The sequence below is a fragment of the Bufo bufo genome, chromosome 5, assembly GCF_905171765.1.
Source record: "Bufo bufo chromosome 5, aBufBuf1.1, whole genome shotgun sequence".
Taxonomy (NCBI): domain Eukaryota; kingdom Metazoa; phylum Chordata; class Amphibia; order Anura; family Bufonidae; genus Bufo; species Bufo bufo.
The window spans coordinates 515,843,203-515,862,288 of record NC_053393.1 but is presented as its reverse complement, the minus strand read 5'-3'; the positions used below and the strand labels follow the sequence as shown (position 1 = coordinate 515,862,288).

General features: G+C 45.7%; 1 protein-coding gene across 1 annotated transcript in view; it reads left to right on the top strand.

Moving 5' to 3' along the window:
* CACNB2 (calcium voltage-gated channel auxiliary subunit beta 2) overlaps positions 1 to 19,086 on the top strand; it is a 363,806-nt gene that overhangs the window by 171,451 nt on the left and 173,269 nt on the right. The gene's annotated exons all lie outside the window — the stretch shown is intronic.

Below are 19,086 nucleotides of genomic sequence, written 5' to 3'. Positions count from 1 at the left end.
GGTGGTATTACACATGGTGGTGGTGGTCCCGTTTCAATGCTCCCCAGGCCATGCACAGTGAAGAGGGGATACACTTATTTCCCTGGGGCGCACCCTGGTAGGGGTCTCCTGCCTGTTGGAAGGTGGGGTGCCCTTGGTGTTAGGATGACGAGGTGCAAAGACATAGGAGCAGATGATTTGAGGTAGACCATGTAGTTCAATGTATAAAAAGCCTTTACTGAAGAACCAGTTTTCCAAAGTCCTCCATATACAATGTAGGCACAGTTTTTAAACAGTCCTTAAAAGGTTCCAGGATGAATCAAGGGAATTATCTCCAGGTCCCTCTTAGTTGCACTTTCCAGACTCTAATCCAACCTGGAGGGTGCAATTCTTACAAAACTTGTCTACAATTCCGATTGCAAGGTGTAGACCCTAAGACAGAAGCACAATGTGTCACACTGGTATGACTTGGAGCTTGAAGACTTTTATTTATCCATCCAAGAGCTGTGGAGTCCAGGAACCATAAAACGTGTGTTACCTCCACAGTCTGCTTTCATGCACCCTCCTGTTAGCCTTCTAAATAATTCTCTTTTTCTGCACAACGATTCTGGTAGGTTCCCTGGATTTCTTCTCTGGGACCCAAAATGCTGACTGTGAATCCACAGGACAGTATGCTGGTTACACTGTCAACATGTGCCTCAGATTTTTACTGAATAATTTCTCTGAAGAGAAAGTCAAGTCCAGGATTGTAGGGCTTGCTCTTCCCGGAAACTGTTGTCATTGGATTGCGATTAACCCTGTGATTTAGCCGGAAATTCGTATAACACCCAACCAAGCATACTAAACTCTATTATGAGCAGTGGCCCACTGGGTCACTGCATACTCTATTCCAAACAATCGTATCAAGTAAAAATTTCCAGGAGTCTTGGAGGTCTCCCCTTTTTCTGCGAGCCTCCCAGACATTCCGGAAAAAGTTGGGAAGTATGGCACTGAGTTGTATTCCAAACCATCTGAATTAGAGACGAGCATATCGAATTCCAGGTAGCGGTGCCTGTACAGTCGCTGCTCCAAAGCAGAGCTTCTGCCCTTGCTCTGCTAATTGGAGCATTGGGGCAGGAAGGGCTAAATGTCCAGCCCTGTCAATCTAGCGGCCGGTGGGCTCTTCTTTACCTGCCGGGACAGCCCCTCATAGGTGAAGAAGTCCTACTGATGAGACCACTTGATTCTTTAGAATCGATTCGCTCATCTATAGTCTGAATGTAGCCCAAGAATTAAAGAACTCCGCTTGAAATCAGAATGCTCACTGGGATCTTCAATGGGAATACAGTGCAAACCTTGTCCATAGGCCCTATTAAAACGTATGGATATCAGGAGGAGGATCGCAAATTTATGAAACACTTCTAGCATCTGAAGCAGAGAGATGCTAACAGAGTATCTCCCAAAGACCATGTATGACTGGGGCAATGTGTGGTCGTCCGACTCCTTTAGTCCCCTGGGTATCAGAGTGAACCCAAATAAATAAAAGTGACGCATTCACTTTTCGCATCTATCTGTAGTAGAAACATTGCAGTTCATTGAGCTACAATAAAATCTTATAATATTTTAGGTCTGAGATTCATGGGCATTATGAGTCTGGCGACTGAGGACAAGGAGCTAGCAGCTGTTTTTCAATATTAAGATGGAACGGTATTTGTGTCTCTTGTTAAATCCATGATTGACGTAATCTGCCTAAATCTCCTTACAACAAAACAATCATTTTGAAGCACAGAGAGCAGCAGCCAGGAATCCGCACAGTGCAATAGTAACAATTTGCCGCAAAGCCGAATTTCCTCACGTTTCGTGGTAGCGAAACGATTTTCCCTAAAATGGCGGTAAAATTTTTAAAAAAATCATACTTACCACATCAGTTATTTTAGCACGAAGAGCCGGCCGCCGCCATCTTGATTGAAGATCCCGTGCGAAATCCCGTGCACGGTAACATATGACATCACCACGCCAGCCGACATGGTGACGTCATTATGGGCTGCACGAGATTTCGTGCTGAATATTCAGTCGTGATGGCGGCAGCCGGCTCTTCGCGATCCAATGGATGAGGGTAAGTATGATTTTATTTATTCATTTATTTTTATTTTTATTTTACACTGTAATATTAATGTCAGATGACACAATCAGCAATGAACGCGGCATCTGAGGGGTACAATGATGGGGTGCGGCACAATCTCTGCTCCCTATCATTGCACCCACTACTTGCAAAGTAATTCATTACAAAGCGATTTTTTTTTTTTTATTCGTCGAAGCAGCCAAATCGAATTTTCCAATACTTGGCTCATCTCTAATTAAAACCACTGACAAGTGAAGTGTTGGTTATCTCATGGCCATGGCGCCTGTCAAGAGGGACATATACAGGTATTAGGAAGCTAGTGAGTAACAGTCAATTGTTGGGGCTGATGTATTGGTAGCAGAAAAGTTTAGCAAGCGTAAGCACCTGACTGACTTTGACAAAAGCCTAATTGTGATGGTTGGATGGCTGGGTCACAGCTTCTCCAACATGGCAGGTCTTATGGGATGTTCCTAGTATGTAGAGGTTAGTATCTATCAGATGTGGTCCATGGTAGGTTACAAGTGAACCAGCAGCTGGATCATGGGTGGAAAAGACTCATTGACACACAGGGGGAGCAAAGGTTAGCTTGTCTGGTCCGATTCCACAGAAGATCTAATATAGTACAGGATGCAGTAAAATTTAAGGGGTTATTTCCATCTAGGACATTGATGGCATTGATGGAGATTGGCGACATTGTATTCCCATCTGGAACGTTTGATGGCAATGGGTATTTCCACCCGAGACAGTGATGACATTGATAAAAAGTAGCAGTGCTTGCACAAATGCTCTCTATTCACCGATATGGGACTTCCGAGATTAGCCAAGCACACTCGATCGGCAATTTTCACAAGTCCCATAGCAGTGCATGAAGAGCAAGCCACACTTGTACAGCTGCTCTCCTTCACTTTGGAAGCTGTGTTTTGGAAGATAGGTGCTTGTCCCAGAAGTGGAACCCTCATCTATCTGACATTGATGGTATGGTGTGCTCTCCTTCACTGTCCGGGGCCTGTTCTGGAGATAGTTGTGGATCACAGAGGTGGGACCCACACCAATCTGACATTGATAGTATGGTGTGCTCGCCTTCACTGTCCGGGGCCTGTTCTGGAGATAGTTGTGGATCACAGAGGTGGGACCCGCACCTATCTGACATTGATGGCATGGTGCACTCTCCTTCACTTTCCGGGGCCTGTTCTGGAGATAGTTGTGCACAGGGCCGGCCTTAGGTGTTCAGGCGCCCTGTGCGAGCTAACCTTGTGGCGCCCCCCCCCCCCAAAAAAAAAAAAAAAAACACTGCTTGTTGCTGGCATCATGGCATAGGCTGGCTGACTATCCAACCAAGTAGTTGCCAGCCCGCACACCCCAAAGGCCGGTGTAATGTTATACTTCCCTACTTCGTGAGAATTCCCTACCCTCGTCACTTCCGGTCGCACCGGACATGACGTGAGGAGGTGTGCAGCGCCGCGCAGGCGCACAACGACAGGTTAGGGAAGTTTCACAGCAGAGTGCGCATGCGCCAGGAGCCTCGCCGGCGGTTAGGGTAGGAAAAAACTATGGGCCAGTGCGCAGGCGCAGTGATCGGATGGATGTTCTCAGCGGGACACCGGCCGACACTGCACATGCACCGGGAGCCTCACCAGCGGTTAGGGAAGGGAAAAATTACGTACGGGCCAGCGCATGCGCAGTGTCGGCCGGTGTCCAGCTGAGAACATCCATCCGATCACTGCGCCTGCGCACTGGCCCATAATTTTTCCCTACCCTAACCGCCGGTGAGGCTCCCAGCGCATGCGCACTCTGCTGTGAAATTTCCCTAACCCGTCGTTGTGCGCAGTGCGCCCCCCCCAATATAATAAACATTGGTGGCGCAGTGCGCCCCCCCAACACCCCAGTATGATAAACATTGGTGGCGCAGTGCGCCCCCCCCCAACACCCCAGTATAATAAACATTGAGTGCGCCCCCCCAATATAATAAACATTGGCGCAGTGCGCCCCCCCAATATAATAAACATTGGTGGCGCAGTGCGCCCCCCCCCATCACCCCAGTATGATAAACATTGGTGGCGCAGTGCGCCCCCCCCAACACCCCAGTATAATAAACATTGGTGGCGCAGTGGGCAGTGCCAATGAGGGTTAAAAAATAAAAAAATTATTAACTCACCTCCTCCAATTGATCGTCTCCTGTTCTTTCTTCATGACCTGTCAAAGGACCTGTGGTGACATCACTGTGCTCATCACATGATACATCACCATGGTAATGGATCATGTGATGAGGTCAGTGACGTCACCACAGGTCCTGAAGAAAGAACAGGAGACCGGCAGCTGCGTGATCAACTGGAGGAGGTGAGTTAATTTTTGAAATTATTTTTTAACCCTCATTGGCACTTCCCACTGAGCCACCAATGTTTCTTATACTGGGGTGTTGGGGGGGGGGGGGGGGCGCACTGTGCCACCAACGTTTCTTATACAAATACAGGAGGCGGGTGCCGGAATAAAATAGCCGGCACCCGACCTTTGTGACAGGGAGCTGCGATCAGCGGCAGTTAACCCCTCAGGTACCGCACCTGAAGGGTTAACTCAACTGCAGCTGATCGCAGCTCCCTGTCACAGAGGTCGGGTGCCGGCTATTTGATTCCGGCACCCGCCTCCTGTATTTGTATTTCAGGTCAGTTATCTTCATTGGTGGCGCAGTGGCCACAGCCCCTCCCCTCCTCCTCCCGTCTCTTCTTATTGGCAGCGGCGGGGGCAGCAGGCAGGTCAGACACAGGGGAGGAGGAATCAGGTCAGACAGGGGAGGGGGAGATGGAGGGGGCGCCCCGAGGGAGAACACAAGTGCAGCCTCGCCTGCCGCATATTACATTGCGAGCTGTCGGCCGCCCAGCGCCCCTGTTGCTATGGCGCCCTGTGCGGCCGCACAGCCCGCACACCCCAAAGGCCGGCCCTGGTTGTGCATCCCAGAGGTGGGACCCGCACCTATCTGACATTGATAGTATGGTGTGCTCTCCTTCACTTTCCAGGGCCTGTTCTGGAGATAGCTGTGGATCCCAGAGGTGGGACCCACACCTATCTGACATTGATGGCATGGTGCACTCTCCTTCACTTTCTGGGGCCTGTTCTGAAGATAGGTGTGAGTCCCACCTCTGGGATCCAAAACTATCTGACATTGGTGGCATATCGTAGTGATGGGTCATCAATGTCTATGATGATAAAACCCCTTTACTGATCTGCTGCTAATGTCTTGGTGGAAGATACTATGGGACCCTTTCAAAGATCTTGTGGAGTCTGTGGGTACAAGGGAGACCTCCACAATATTAGGCGGGTGGATTTATTGCTTTGGCTGATTGAGGTATATTATTGTGACTACGAGTCACTTCTTATAGGAATTTAAAGTCACATACGTCTGCCTACTTGGTATTGATGTCTTTTGGATATGGAAAATGATGGGTAATTGTAGTAAATATAGTTCCTGGTATGACTGACTTGTGATTGAAAGAGTTCTTCAATATAAGAGCCCCCCTCTTATATTGAAGAACTCTTTCAATCACATTTGTCAACAATAGCGCAATTTGGGCAAAAAAAAAAAAGTGACTTTCTTAAATGTAAACTTGATTATCCGCCTATTTCTCTCAATTTGCGACAATTTGACACCAATAGCACTAAAATGCGACTTTTTTAAACCGAAATGTGCCATTTCAGCCACCCCTGTCAGACCGCACTTGTGACATTTTAAACATGTTTGCGACTTTTGTCTCAGACTCGGGCCGTTTTTATTGAATGTCAGTTTACTGACAAAACCCTGCTGTCTAGCTCATTTATATTGTCCTGTTTTAATACTTCCCTATCACTTGTTCCCACGAGTTGGTTTTTCTTTTCATAAATGCGACTTTTTGACAAAAAGTCCGATCTTTACGCCATAAATGCAAGTTTTTACACAAAACACCACCACATAAGCTGGCTTTATTGTCTGCAACAATTTGAGCCATTTCTGCCGATAAGAGGATGATAAATGAGGTGTAATGTGCGCCAAATGGATAACCCCGCCCACTTTGACATTTATTAATAATTTCTGGAGTGATCAATTCTTTAGGCGCAAATCAAAACGCCATTCTTTTTGGCGCATTTTACACCATAATTCGGGTGCAACATGCTTAGTAAATGTCCCCGAGGGGTTGTATTTTATAGAAGCAGCTTCATGCTTATCAATGGCTTCCTAATCTGTCACACTTTGGTGTGGGAGGGAAACACCACACCGAGCATAGGAGAGAAGGGAGGAACAGGAAATCAGGCCTGAGAACTAGGGAAGGAAGATGGACAGCTCCTAGTGAAAACCCTAACCAAAATCCTGACTGACTACCAGTATGAACAGACCTCAAAGATAGGTGAGTTCATACGCAGGAATACCTAGAATCCTATAAAGCCCTATAGGACCCTGGTACTAATGACAGGGACGAGACTACCTGTTCTTCCAAAAGGAAGGACGAACAGGAGTCACCTACAGGCCTAATACAAACAATAGGGAAATGCAACACACAGAACCCAAACAAAATACAAAAGGGAAAGGAAAGACTTAACTTCAAAGGAGCAATGGAAGCACCAGGATCTCAGCCGAGATCCAACCAAAATCTATCCAAAGGTCCAAACAGAAGCTATAAACCGCACAGTATTGTGGGAGAAGCAACTATAAATAGAGAAGGTTAAATGACCCTAATAGCCACACCTGGGGAAAGAAGGTGTGTCAAGCACCAGAACCACACAGATGTCATTTGATCCGAACGGAAAACAGGTCAGATTAAACCACGTGTTGCCAGTCTCACCGATCTCCTGCCACCTGTCGCAGGAACGTCCGTGACATAATCCCAGGCACCTTCATAATTTGTTTCTTCAGCAGTATTCACTATAACACAGATGAATTGCAATGCTAGACACAGTCTACGGCCATGAGTGGAGCTGTCTCTGGGAAAAAGAAGACCCTTTTTCTAATTCTGGAACCCCCTTTAACTAAAGGCAGGTCCATCAACAGGACGCGATGTGTCAGGATAATTATGCTGATAAATCTGCTCCACTGTTTTATTTCCGTTTTTATTTAATTGCATAAACTACTATTTACTTGTGTAAGTGTTTTACTGGACGGGCTTTGTATTCAGAGGGAGATACTTCAAATTTCCTGTAGCTCCTCTCAGTCCAAAAGCTGACACAGCATGCATACAGGACTTCATAAACAGCAGGCTGTAATCTGCAAAGGAAGGAGGCTGGTCAACTCTATCTTCTGTCTCATTTCTTCCATGTCAGTGCCAATTTAACTGTGTCATGTTTGACAGTCTGGTTGCTAGGTATGCACTGCCTAACAACTGCAGCACCCCAGGGTTACTGCAAAAGGGTAATTTTTATAATCTTGTATTGCTAAGTGAAATGATCTAATTGACTGTAACTGCATACCTAAGAACATTGATTGGATAAGTCAGGGTTAACACCTTGATGCAAACCCTTCAGGTTGCTAGGAGATGGACCAGGGTCCTGTCACGGCGGAGAGTGGGGGAAACCCCCCGCCAAGTGATGTTATAATAATGGGGAAGCTGCTAGGCCAGGACAACAGAATCAGGGAGCTGGTCACCTCCTAAAGTGTCCCTAATACTGACCCTAACTCCTAACTGTATGAGCCAAACCAAATGGTAGGAGGGCTCATACTCTGTAACCTAGGGTCCCTACTATCCCTCAGGAAAACCCTGTGCTAGGAGCAGGGTAAGACTATCTGTTCCTCCAAGATACGGACAAACAGGAGTCTCACTGGCCAAGCTGCAAGAAAGGGGGAACATATACAGACATATGGATATGGCAGGTGAACTACACCAGTTCCAAACCTACCTGCCACAGCCTCGCTGACTGGAACCAATGCACCAGTACTGCTGTCCACACAAACACTAAGGACACAGCACACACCACAAAACACAAAGGTAACCAGGACATCCATAGCTGCAATAAACATAAAAAGGATAACAACATCAACTTAACATCATGCATAACTTTTATGACCACAAGGGTGGCCCTCACTGGACAGATGGTATAAGACCAGGAGGATGACTCCAGCATAAGGCATGGCTGGAGTACCCCTCAGACTTCTGGCTTCCAGCAGGAGCTAAATAGCCCAAGCAGCCACACCCACCAGGAAAGGAGTTAACCCTTTCATCACCAGACAAGGTAAGTGTCACTTAAAGGAGAAGTGTACACAGAACAAACTCCCTAACACCAAACATAGAAAGTGAACACTTAAAATCAGACGTTGCCAGAGGCAACCGCATGACATGACAGCGAGCCGCCTAGCCACCAGCTCCAGCTGCTACACTGCCAAACACCATATGTTGCCAACGGCAACCACACGTGAGGCAACAAACCCAGAGCCCTCACCTGTGGTTGACAACATAGAACAAACCGCTGACAACTGCATGCGACCAAAGAGTCACGACCATAACCATGGTCGTGACAGGTCCACACCCTGGTTAGTCAGTCAGTTGAGAGTACAGTATGTGCTTAGCTGAGGAAGAGATAGGACCTATGTTGTACGAGCTCTTCAGATCTAGGTCTGACTTTCAGAGAAGTATCATCTCTCAGACTCTACTACAAAAGTACTCCAGAGAGAGAAAGGAAATTAGAAGGTCCAGAATCTACAAGGCTGTACGTTGAAGTCAGACAGCAAGGCATAGTGCAAGTTTATGGCAGAAAGAGACTTTACTGATGTTAGAGGGAACATTGCTAACGCACCCTTCCACAATTTAGGATAATTTGGCAGACGTATCTTAATTCTACATCCCTCAGACCAGAAATTGCGGAAACATTTAAAAGCACCTCAGGTCCTGCAGAAAGAGAGAGACTTTAGAAAGACAGAGAGAAGGAGTACCAGAGCTGCCAACTGTGCCTTGATACTATTGGATGTACTACTACTCCTATCCTGCAATTTAGTAAAAAGAGACTTCTTAATTTACTACAACTGGCCTGGTTACTGACTCCACCGTACAATGGCACTCAGACCAACTCTTATCTCCAAGGGCACCTCAACTACCACCGGGCAAGAGCCCTAACATCAGGGTGTGCCCCAAGGGAAGAAAAGGGTGTGTCCTCCTGTCATTGCATGGCCCTAGGGGGTATCAGTGTGAGGATTACCACTGTGATCAGCGTGTACAACTATCATTGCCAGAGCCACTACCACTCCCATCCCATTGCATCAACATCCTTAAAAATAACCATGTATGAATGTATCTGTAATTTCATAATATATTTATTTTACCTTTATTGCTCCTATCTTCTGCTCTGGTTAGGGTCAGATGCCCTTGTCCATGCAGCTCTTTCTTATTTCCTGTGATGTCATGTCCATGGGCAGGGGTGTGATAGGGGAGTGTCTAGGTATCTACCTGAGTGGGAGGAGCTAGAAAATAGCTGGGCATTGTTAGGGGTGGGGCTATAGGTGTGGCAGAGAAAGGAGAAGTGCATCATGGGTTTGATTGGATACAGCAACAGGAAGTGCTACATACAGGATGGAAACAAACCAGAGGGATTTGATTGCAGGTGCCCTTGGTGTTGTGTTGCGGGTAAAAGACAGGTGACCAGAAAGGAGGTGCAGGTGAACAAGGTAACAAGAGTCTTGAAGTGCACAGAAGTGCAAAGCTACAAAGACTTCCCCACATGATGGAGGCACAAATCTTAGTAGAACAGTTCCAACAAGTGTGTGAATCATGGGTCACCTGAAGAGTTTCTCTGAGATACAATCCCATACCATTGCACTCAATTTGTCTGCAATTTCTAACTGCGAGTTCCATACTCTAAAAAGCAGCAAAACAAGCTGCTACATGAGTAGGAAAGGGTGGTCAGAAACCATAAACCCTAACCAGGGCTATTCCTTCGCAGACTAAATCACGCACTCCCTCTTTCAGCCGCTCAATAATCTCAGAGGTTCACTGGAGTCCTCTGAGCATCAAACTTCACCAATGCTGATCGAGAGGGTTGGGAGTAACTCCTTCAGCCCTGGTTCAACACACTATGAACTGAATTAGCTTAGACAAGGAGAGGTCACGCCTAAGAGTTTAAGCTTCTGGAAACAGCATCCCAGAGGCAGGATTAACCCATGATTTAGTCTATGCATATAGTATAAGACAGTGTAAACATTAGAAAACAGTGCAAAACCTTAATAATATACTGTATCACACCACATATCTTCTCGTAGGACATTCCCACTTTAACCACTAGAAGTGGTCATATTAGTGGTATATATCCCACAGCCAATGGTGGGAAAGGGGGCCTCATAGTGAAGATCAAAATGAGTTCGCATTATAATATTGGGTTTTTCCGCCCAGATCAGAAGAACCTGGTATTTGTGTCCACCACCATGCCGTTTTCAAGAATATTGTGCCTCATTTATCAAAACTTTCTTAACATTATAAATGTTTTTGTTGCCCGTCGGAACCAGCTTTCATTTTTCCTGAGAAGTTAATAAAATGGAAGCTGAGCTCTTTAAATGCTAATAAAAAAAACTTGACTTCAGTAACATAGTAAAGATACAAGTAAGAGAGGGAGGGGATGCTGCAGTCTCTAAGCGGCAGCCTGTTTGTGAGGCTCATGCTGTGAGAGGGGAGAAGGAGCAGCAGGGAGGGCACATTAGATTGATCAGAGAACACTGCACAGCTTGCCAGCTCCACACTAGGAAGAGCTAGTCCACTTAGCATCCAATAAAAAATCTACAATTTTCTAAACACTGATTGGGATTTTCTTTTGTAAGGACAGGTAGTCTTTAAGAGATAATTGAAGGAGTGAAGGTGCACAGGCAATGTATTCGATCCAAGTAATTGTCTCCTAGCTAGACCTAACAGGAAGCACAAATCTCACACCCGCCCTGGACTCCATATTAATTGGTCTTACCTGCGCTGATACATTGTACCAAACTGTCATTTGTTACAAAGGGCCTTGTTTCTCCTACCCACACATACAAAGGGCCTGTGAGCCCTGCTTCTACCACCCACATATACGAAGGGCCTGTGAGCCCTGCTTCTACCACCCACATATAGGGCCTATTGCAGCGGACTACTGGTGAAATGGGCCAGGGGTCCCTTTAACATGTGATAAATGTAATTTTTTTGTGACGCCAGTTGCATTTCAGCAATGAGGGACTAGGTCCCTCTATGTAGAAGGTGATGGTGGAACCCAGGCGTAGGAATGCCAGAGTGGTGTAAGGGCTGCCTATAGTGTCCCTTTAGGTGTGACTTTGCACTTGTCACGTTGCTCCTACCTGGATATCCGGAACCCCGGGCGTTGTAGTCCAAAGCAGTGCAAAAAGAGTTGTGGATGAAGTGGGTGAAAAAATGAATTGAGTCTAGACTTGTATTGAAGTAGTTACCAGCTTTACTTTGCATAAACTTGCATCAGGGAACAATCTTCCAACTTTATCTTGGCTATCAGCCGATTTTGACATAAGCTCTGGCAGGCAAGCACTCTCAGCACTGCTACATCTGTACTCTTTCAGCTCTGCTACATCTGTACTCTTTCAGCTCTGCTACATCTACTCTTTCAACTCTGCTATGTTGGCTGGATTAAATAGGAACTTTTCCTTTTGCTGCTTTTGGCTGCAACCTAATCTTCAGTAGTCTAACTCTATCTTTATCTTGATCTGTGTCTGGGTCCAGGGAACCTTTTCTCCTGGCTTCTGAGGCTTGTAGCTTGGGCCCCTATGCCCAGCAGTGCAGGCTGGAACACAGCCTACCCCTTACAGGGGCTGCTCTCAACTAACTCCTAACTAACTCAACCCCTCCATTTCTAGAGCGGGGGCTAGAATGGAAGAAGGGCTCTATTCTAGTTAACACAGCTCTGCCAGAAGTGCCGCCATCTGCTGGTGAACCAGGCACACTGCACTTAATTCATTACAAAATTACAGATACAGTTACACATTGGGTAGGACCTATGGGTAAACACACATGATGATACAGGATGCACCATTAAAGATAGTAATGGGGGAAAAGAGTGGTAATGCCCCTTTGCAGGGTGTTACACTATGATCCCTGCTTCTCCCACCCACACATACAAAGGGTCTGTAAGCCCTGCTTCTACCACTCACATATACAAAAGGCCTGTGAGTCCTGCTTCTCCCACCCACAAAGAGTGATTGAAAGGACTCCGTGCGTACAAACTTACACAGGAAAAGCTGTCATTCATTGTGTGGGAAGGGGAAGCAGGACTCACAGACATTCTCTAAGAATCTGTGCAGCTTATAAACTGCATTTTATTTGAAAACACTGAAATAAATTATAGAAAACTATATATCCCTGATATATACTATATAGTTTATCTCTGTGTAGGCTTCACTATTGGTTTTGGCTAATAATGATGGAAATATCTGACCAAGTAACTGAAGTGTTAAATTGGCCCTTAGAGTTTAAGAATCATACATTTTCCTACATTTCCCATCTGTCACCCATATAATTGATGTTTAGCAAATCCTGGTATCTCTGAAGTAAATATTTTTGTCTTCTCTTATTCCCTTTATGTTTGATTTTTGGGAATCCATTCTTATGTGTTTGTCTTGTGTGTTACGAACAGGATTGCGCTGTGAGACACATAAACCATGTGGCTCTATGGTCACCGAATGACGTTTATTTACAGATTCTGCTTCTTGAGAACGTTCCCTAGGACTCTCTTGCCGTAATAGTCGTCGATTCACTCGGGTTCTATGATTATTAGTGCGCATTCCAGAGCGAGCCGGGAGTGCTGCCAAAATTCCTGCGTGTACAGTGCTCACAACGTTAGATTATACCTGGCTTGTGTATAATATATGAGTAATTAGGTTTCTTTCTCTTCCACTCGTACAGAAAATTGACTACAGAACATTCTTAACATTCATATTCTGACCTTGTGTTCTTAATCTTAGTCTTTGACCCTTGGTAATTGGAAGAGGTTAGATCACAGAACATTAAATACTGTAAAAGGACAGCGCTTGTTACATAACCTCGGATATTTTTATGCAGTGGGTCTGGAACCACTGCGTCAACCGAAGAGATTTGGCTTGGAGCTACTCCTAAGGGTGATTGTGCCAGTCCCCTGATCTTCACCCTTTAACCCCTATATACGGATCTGCCACAGGGAAACCACCAGGCTGCTAGTCTCTGTTTGGTTGACAGCTTACCCAAGGGGGTGTGGAGCAGCTAGGGATCAGGGAGAACCATAGTCATGGACAGGACGCGGTCAGGGCTGGCAGAGAACACATAATCCAATAAATAGTCCGTGTTAAGGGCAGGCAGCTCAGGGACAGTACAGAAATCAGGTGGAAGTCAGGTCAGGCAGGGAAGGGTCAAATCAGGGAAACAGACAGAAATTGATACACAGCAGTGGTGCAGTGTGGGTTGCCAGCAGCCGGAGCATTGCGCCCTCCAACCTATGGATACGTCCCTTTTTATAGAACCATGCCCCGCAGTATAACAAGACCATCTTTGCCAATAATAATACTATATAAAGGACAAATAATACCGCTCCACCATGACCATACCTGTGCATATTCCAGTCTTTAATAATTCTGTTTAGTGACTTAAAGGTTATGTCTCCTCTCAGTGGAGTCGTTCTCTTTCCTTTTGTTCTCAGTCCCGCACAGAACACTATGATGACGTCTTCTGACCACAACTTGTTCCTGCATACACACCTATTTAGTAATAATGCCTCCTTTTTTGCCCCTACTAGTAACCATCCCCAAGTACGCCCCAGTCCTCTGTACATATAATACCCCAGTAGTGCCATCTGTACATATAATAATACCCAGTAATGCGATCTGTACATGTAATGCCTCTCAATAGTGCTTTTTGGCCTAGTGGCATTCAGCCTATGAGGAGACGGAAACCATAGGCTCCTGTGCCCCGCCGTCCACTCCAATTTGGCACCTGGGGCAACCGCCCCCCTCCCCTCCCCTTCCCGCTATGCCACTGGTACATGGTCAGACAACCTATTGCTCAGAAAATTTCCCACAGGGGAAGGTGCCTTAAGTACCACAAAGTGGTATTGGCTGGTGAAGATTAGGGTGCACATGCAGGCCCTTTAAGAGTTCAGGGGAGCACGCACGTCTGCCCGCAGAATGCAAGCAGCTGAGCAGGCAAGCAGGCCGTAGACTGAGTAGAGGAATGGAGCTACACTAGTGGCCAGACCCACCAGTAAGAAGAGGAGAGCGGGAGGCAGGTCCGCTTCGTTGGGATCGGGAGTGCTGGAGTGGGTAAGCGAAGCAGTGGATCGAAGAAACAGACCCTAGTGGCAAGTGGTTAGCTCAAAGTGGGATTTTTCTCCTGGACCTTTGGAACACACTATAGCTTCAGAAACTGGGCCAACAAGAGGAATCTGTGGTGCTCTGGTGGGCCAGCCTGACCATGGCTGAGACTCCCACCAATCACTAGAATGAGGCTTCCAGGCCCCCTGTTCTTTCTCATTGCACAACTGCAGTAAGGTGGAGTTTAAATCGCCATGGGGCTGAGGGAAACAGTCAAGTGCTGTACATGGTTGTCTCCATCAGGCTTTTAGACGACTGTCTACATCAGTCTTTTAGACTCAAAATGGAGCAGCACTGTGCATGTCAACCACTGCTGCAATCAAACTCTGCGCTTCAATCATGTCATGAGGAGGAGTGAAGGCTCAGAACCCCCATTCCAGTGACTGGTGGTGGTCCCACCATTGAGGTCTCCTAGTGGTCCTGCATTTATCACCTATCCTGTGGATAGATGGTAATCCTAGATATCTCCTTTGACCTAGAAATGGCTCAGGATCTGCTACACTTGCTGGATCCAGGGACGATTTTTTTCTTTCTTTATTCACAGATCTCCAGTAATTGATGCTCTTTCTTTTAAATTTCCTAGAACAAGTGAATTGTATGTTAAACATTCTGATATTTATGTAAGAATCCGGTAGTAGATCTTTGTGTGTGAACAGCAGGTATTAATGTGTCTGCACTCTCATTAGAAATACATTATAAATTTCAGTACAAGCACAACTGTTGTTGTAGCACTAATCTCTTGTAGTTGCATGGAGCAAGGGCACTTTGGGCTATGGACATTTGTGGACTTTTGCCCCTATTGCTACTATGCAAGGCCATCAACTGACTACTGTGTTGCACTTTGAAGGGTTAACCTGTCCTGTCCATGTTGTCACCTGACTGCTGAGCCTCAGTGGTCATGTGCCACTCCTTCACATCTCACCACCGAGGCCATTGATTGGCCGACATCGGTGATGTGCATGTGGATATAACATCACATTTTTGGCAGGGATAGGAGGAGGTGTGTTGGCACTGAGAGACTCCAGTCTATGTAAGGCCACCTCTAGAATATTTTAGATATTTGACAACCACTTTAAGTTCTAGACACCCCCTCTAAATTATTAGAGAAGGGTTGACATGACAACTTCGCTCCAGTACTAACTTGGGGCCAAGTTTGCATTGTCGAGTGGGGCACACCCTTTCTATCCCTCAGGGCACACCCTGGATTTGGGAGCTCCTCTCTGGTGGTGGTTTAGGGGGCCCTTGGTGTTGGTGAATAGGTGATGAAGTGCAAGGCAGGAGAATGGCAGCAAATGATTACTGCAAAACAAGTCTTTTTACTGATGATTGGTGGCAAAGTGCATACAGCAGGCACAATTTCCAGGTATTGTACACAACAGGTTGTACCCACTTGGTGGAAGGTATGTTGGTCCCCATCTAAGTCTTTGGTTTCAATATTAAATGCATTGTTCCCGATTAACCAAAGGCATGCAATTCTTTTCTCTTAATATTTCTGTAATACCCAACTGCGGGGGGCAGTTTTTTAATGGATGGCTGGTCCCTCTTAAAAATGTGGATAGGCGCCTCAACACCGTTCCCCCTTCCTCAGGATGGCAATACAAATTAATCTAATGCCCTGCAAGAGCTGACGGACCTGTGATGACATCACAGTCCATGTTATCAGTACTAAACGCAGTAGCTGAAAAGGACCTGCGATGATGTCACCATCATGTGACCAGTTCAGGAGAGGAGGACTCAGCAGTGAAGAGAAGTCCTGGGAAGAATCTGTGGTGAGGTCTGCTACATGAGGAGAGGTAAGTGAAGTGGTAAATTACTCAGTGTGAGATGCAGAGCAATGCTGGGAGTTGTAGTTATTTAACTGGGACTGTATGTTAGGGATGAAGGGAGGGAAGTTATTTACATGGGACAGTGGGGTGGAGTGATGTTAATTACATGGGACTGAATGTTGAGGGGTAATGATATTTACATGGAACTGCATGTTGGAGGTGGTTGGGGCAGGGTGATGTTATTTACATGGGACTATATGTTGAAGGCGGCTGGGGAGGGCATTGAATACTGGTGGCACTGTGGGGGCATTATAACAGTAGAGGGTGATATAAATACTGGGGCATTTCAGGGTGAGCATTATAACAGTAGGGGCATTATAAATGCTGGGGACATTGGACGTTCTTATTACTACTGGAAGCTCTATAGGAGGGACTTATAGATCCGCATTATTTTTACTAAGAGCACTATGGGGGGGCCTTATTACTACTGAGGGGTCTGTAGATACATGGGACTGAATGTTGAGGGGTAATGATATTTACATGGGACTGCATGTTGGAGGTGGCTTGGGCAGGGTAATGTTATTTACATGGGACTATATGTTGAAGGTGGCTAGGGAGGGGGTGATGTTATTTACGTGGGACTGTATATTGGAGGGGAAGAAGAGATGATGTGATGTTATTTACATGGGACTGTATTTTGGAGGGGCTGATGAATTATAATTTCTGAGGACAGAAAACTGAGGAATATAACTACAGGGGGCACTGCAGGGGGCATTATAAATACTGGGGGCGCTTCAGGGCGAGCATTATAACAGTAGAAGCAATATACATACTGTGGGCACTGTGGGGGCATTATAACAGTAGGGGGTGATATAAATACTGGGGCATTTCAGGGTGAGCATTATAACAGTAGGGGGCATTATAAATACTGGGGACATTAGACGTTCTTATTACTACTAGAGGCTCTATAGGAGGGACTTATAGCACTATGGGGGGGGGGGGGTTATCACTACTGAGGGGTCTGTAGATAGCTTTATTACCACTGGGGGAACAATAGGGGGGCCTTATTTCTACTGGGGGCTCTGTAAGGACCTTATTACCGGAGGGCTCTTCTATTAATGGAGGCACTCTTGGGGAGCATTATCACTGTTGGGGGCACTGTAGAGGGCAGTATTATTAATAAGGGCATTTTAGAAGGGAATTACTATTGGTGGGACTATGAGGAGCACTGTTACTATGGGGGGGCACTCTTTTTTTTCAGGATAATATTTGGGGGTACAGAAAAGTGAGGAAGCTAAGATGTCTGTGTGTCACACTCTGCAGAGACGAGGCGCGGCTGAGCGAAGTTGTCCGGACCGAATGGAGAAGAAGATGACAGAGAAGATCTACATCCAAGGAGACATCTCCTGGGAGGCACTGGATGTGACAGGTATGTGCTTCTGTATAACTGTATCACAAGTACAGTAAAATGTTTTCAGTGCTAGTGTTTGCGAGAGGGGAAGGGGGGGCTGGGGTGGCAGGCGGTTGGTCGACTTAGAGAATTGGGCCATATGCATTTGGGCTTGGGCCCCGGATCTTTTGACCCTAGCAACGCCCCTGCCTATCCTATAAGAATCTCGGAGTACTCCTTTAACTCTGAATTTTTACACTGCACACATGATGCAGGCCCACTTACTGTTGGAAATAACAGGGCATTTTACATTTTTAAGTTTCTTCTTGTCCCTGGCACAATGCACTTTAGCAGCTGTTATTTTGTTTGGAACAAAGTCTAGTTTAAATTTTGAATAAAAATTGGCCATAGACATTAAAGTTTAATGGCTGACTAGGATCGTTCAGACAATCAGGGTTTAGGGCAGATATTCCAGCAACATTTTTAGACTGGGCACTGAAGTCTGGGAAGTATTCAAACAGTCTGTACAAATACCTCCAAAAATCATTGCTGTAGCTAGGCTCTCTTTCACCCAGATCGCTGCCCTAGCCCTGTTTCAAAATACCTTGGCCAAGGGAAAGTGGTTTGTTCCCCTGGCACTCAGGACCCAGCTTTGTCCCTGCAAAATAATACTAGAACAGATATTGAAATTTTAGTCTCATTTATAAAGAGAGCATGTGTATTTTTCCAGGCAGTCTTCTTTCACTGGTCAGGAATCCCAAAAACATCCAAGGTTTATTCTCAAATGGCTTTTTGGCACATCTTGGCTTGTATTGGAAATACTGTTGTTTAAAGGGTTTTCCGAGGTATTAATGACCTATTCCGAGAAAAGGTCATCAGTATTCTACTCCCAGAAAACCTCCTTAAATTTAAAGTGGATCATTCTGTTGACATGCCTGTTAAGTAAATACGTGCATGTGTCAAAATATACAATAATTTTAGACCTTTCTAGAACTCTGTGTTGCCCTTCCTATGTTCATGTAAGAAGTGGGTGTGAGTGACTTTTATTCCCTATCCTTAGGATAAGGGATACGTTTAGAACCTTGGCAATGTTAGATATTAAAATTCAGTCTGCTTGTAGTCACCACTAGGGGGAGCTTAGGCGCTTACTGCGTACTGTTTTATTAGTTCAGTGTATAATTTGTATCATATAACTCTTACTATGGAAACCTGTAACAAAATAATAATAAACAGAACCAGTAGTGATGGACACTTCAAACAATGTTCCCTCATGGAACTCCCCACTAAATGAAAACTGCCACGTAAATGAAATGTCATTTACGTGGCCAGTTTTTTGTCTTACACCAGGAGGTGACTTAGAACATTACTTGAGTATTTGTTGAAAAGAAACACACCTCTGTAGAAGAAGATCTGTTCTGTTACATTTTTTTTTGTACTTTAGCACAAATTGGTATCCTAGGCTAGGGTCACACTAGCACAATTTCTTCTGTTTATAATGGTAGCCATGACTAAGCAACGTCTCTCTGATGACAAAATTAGTGCTGATTGTTCTACTGAGCCATACCTTTGCACATGC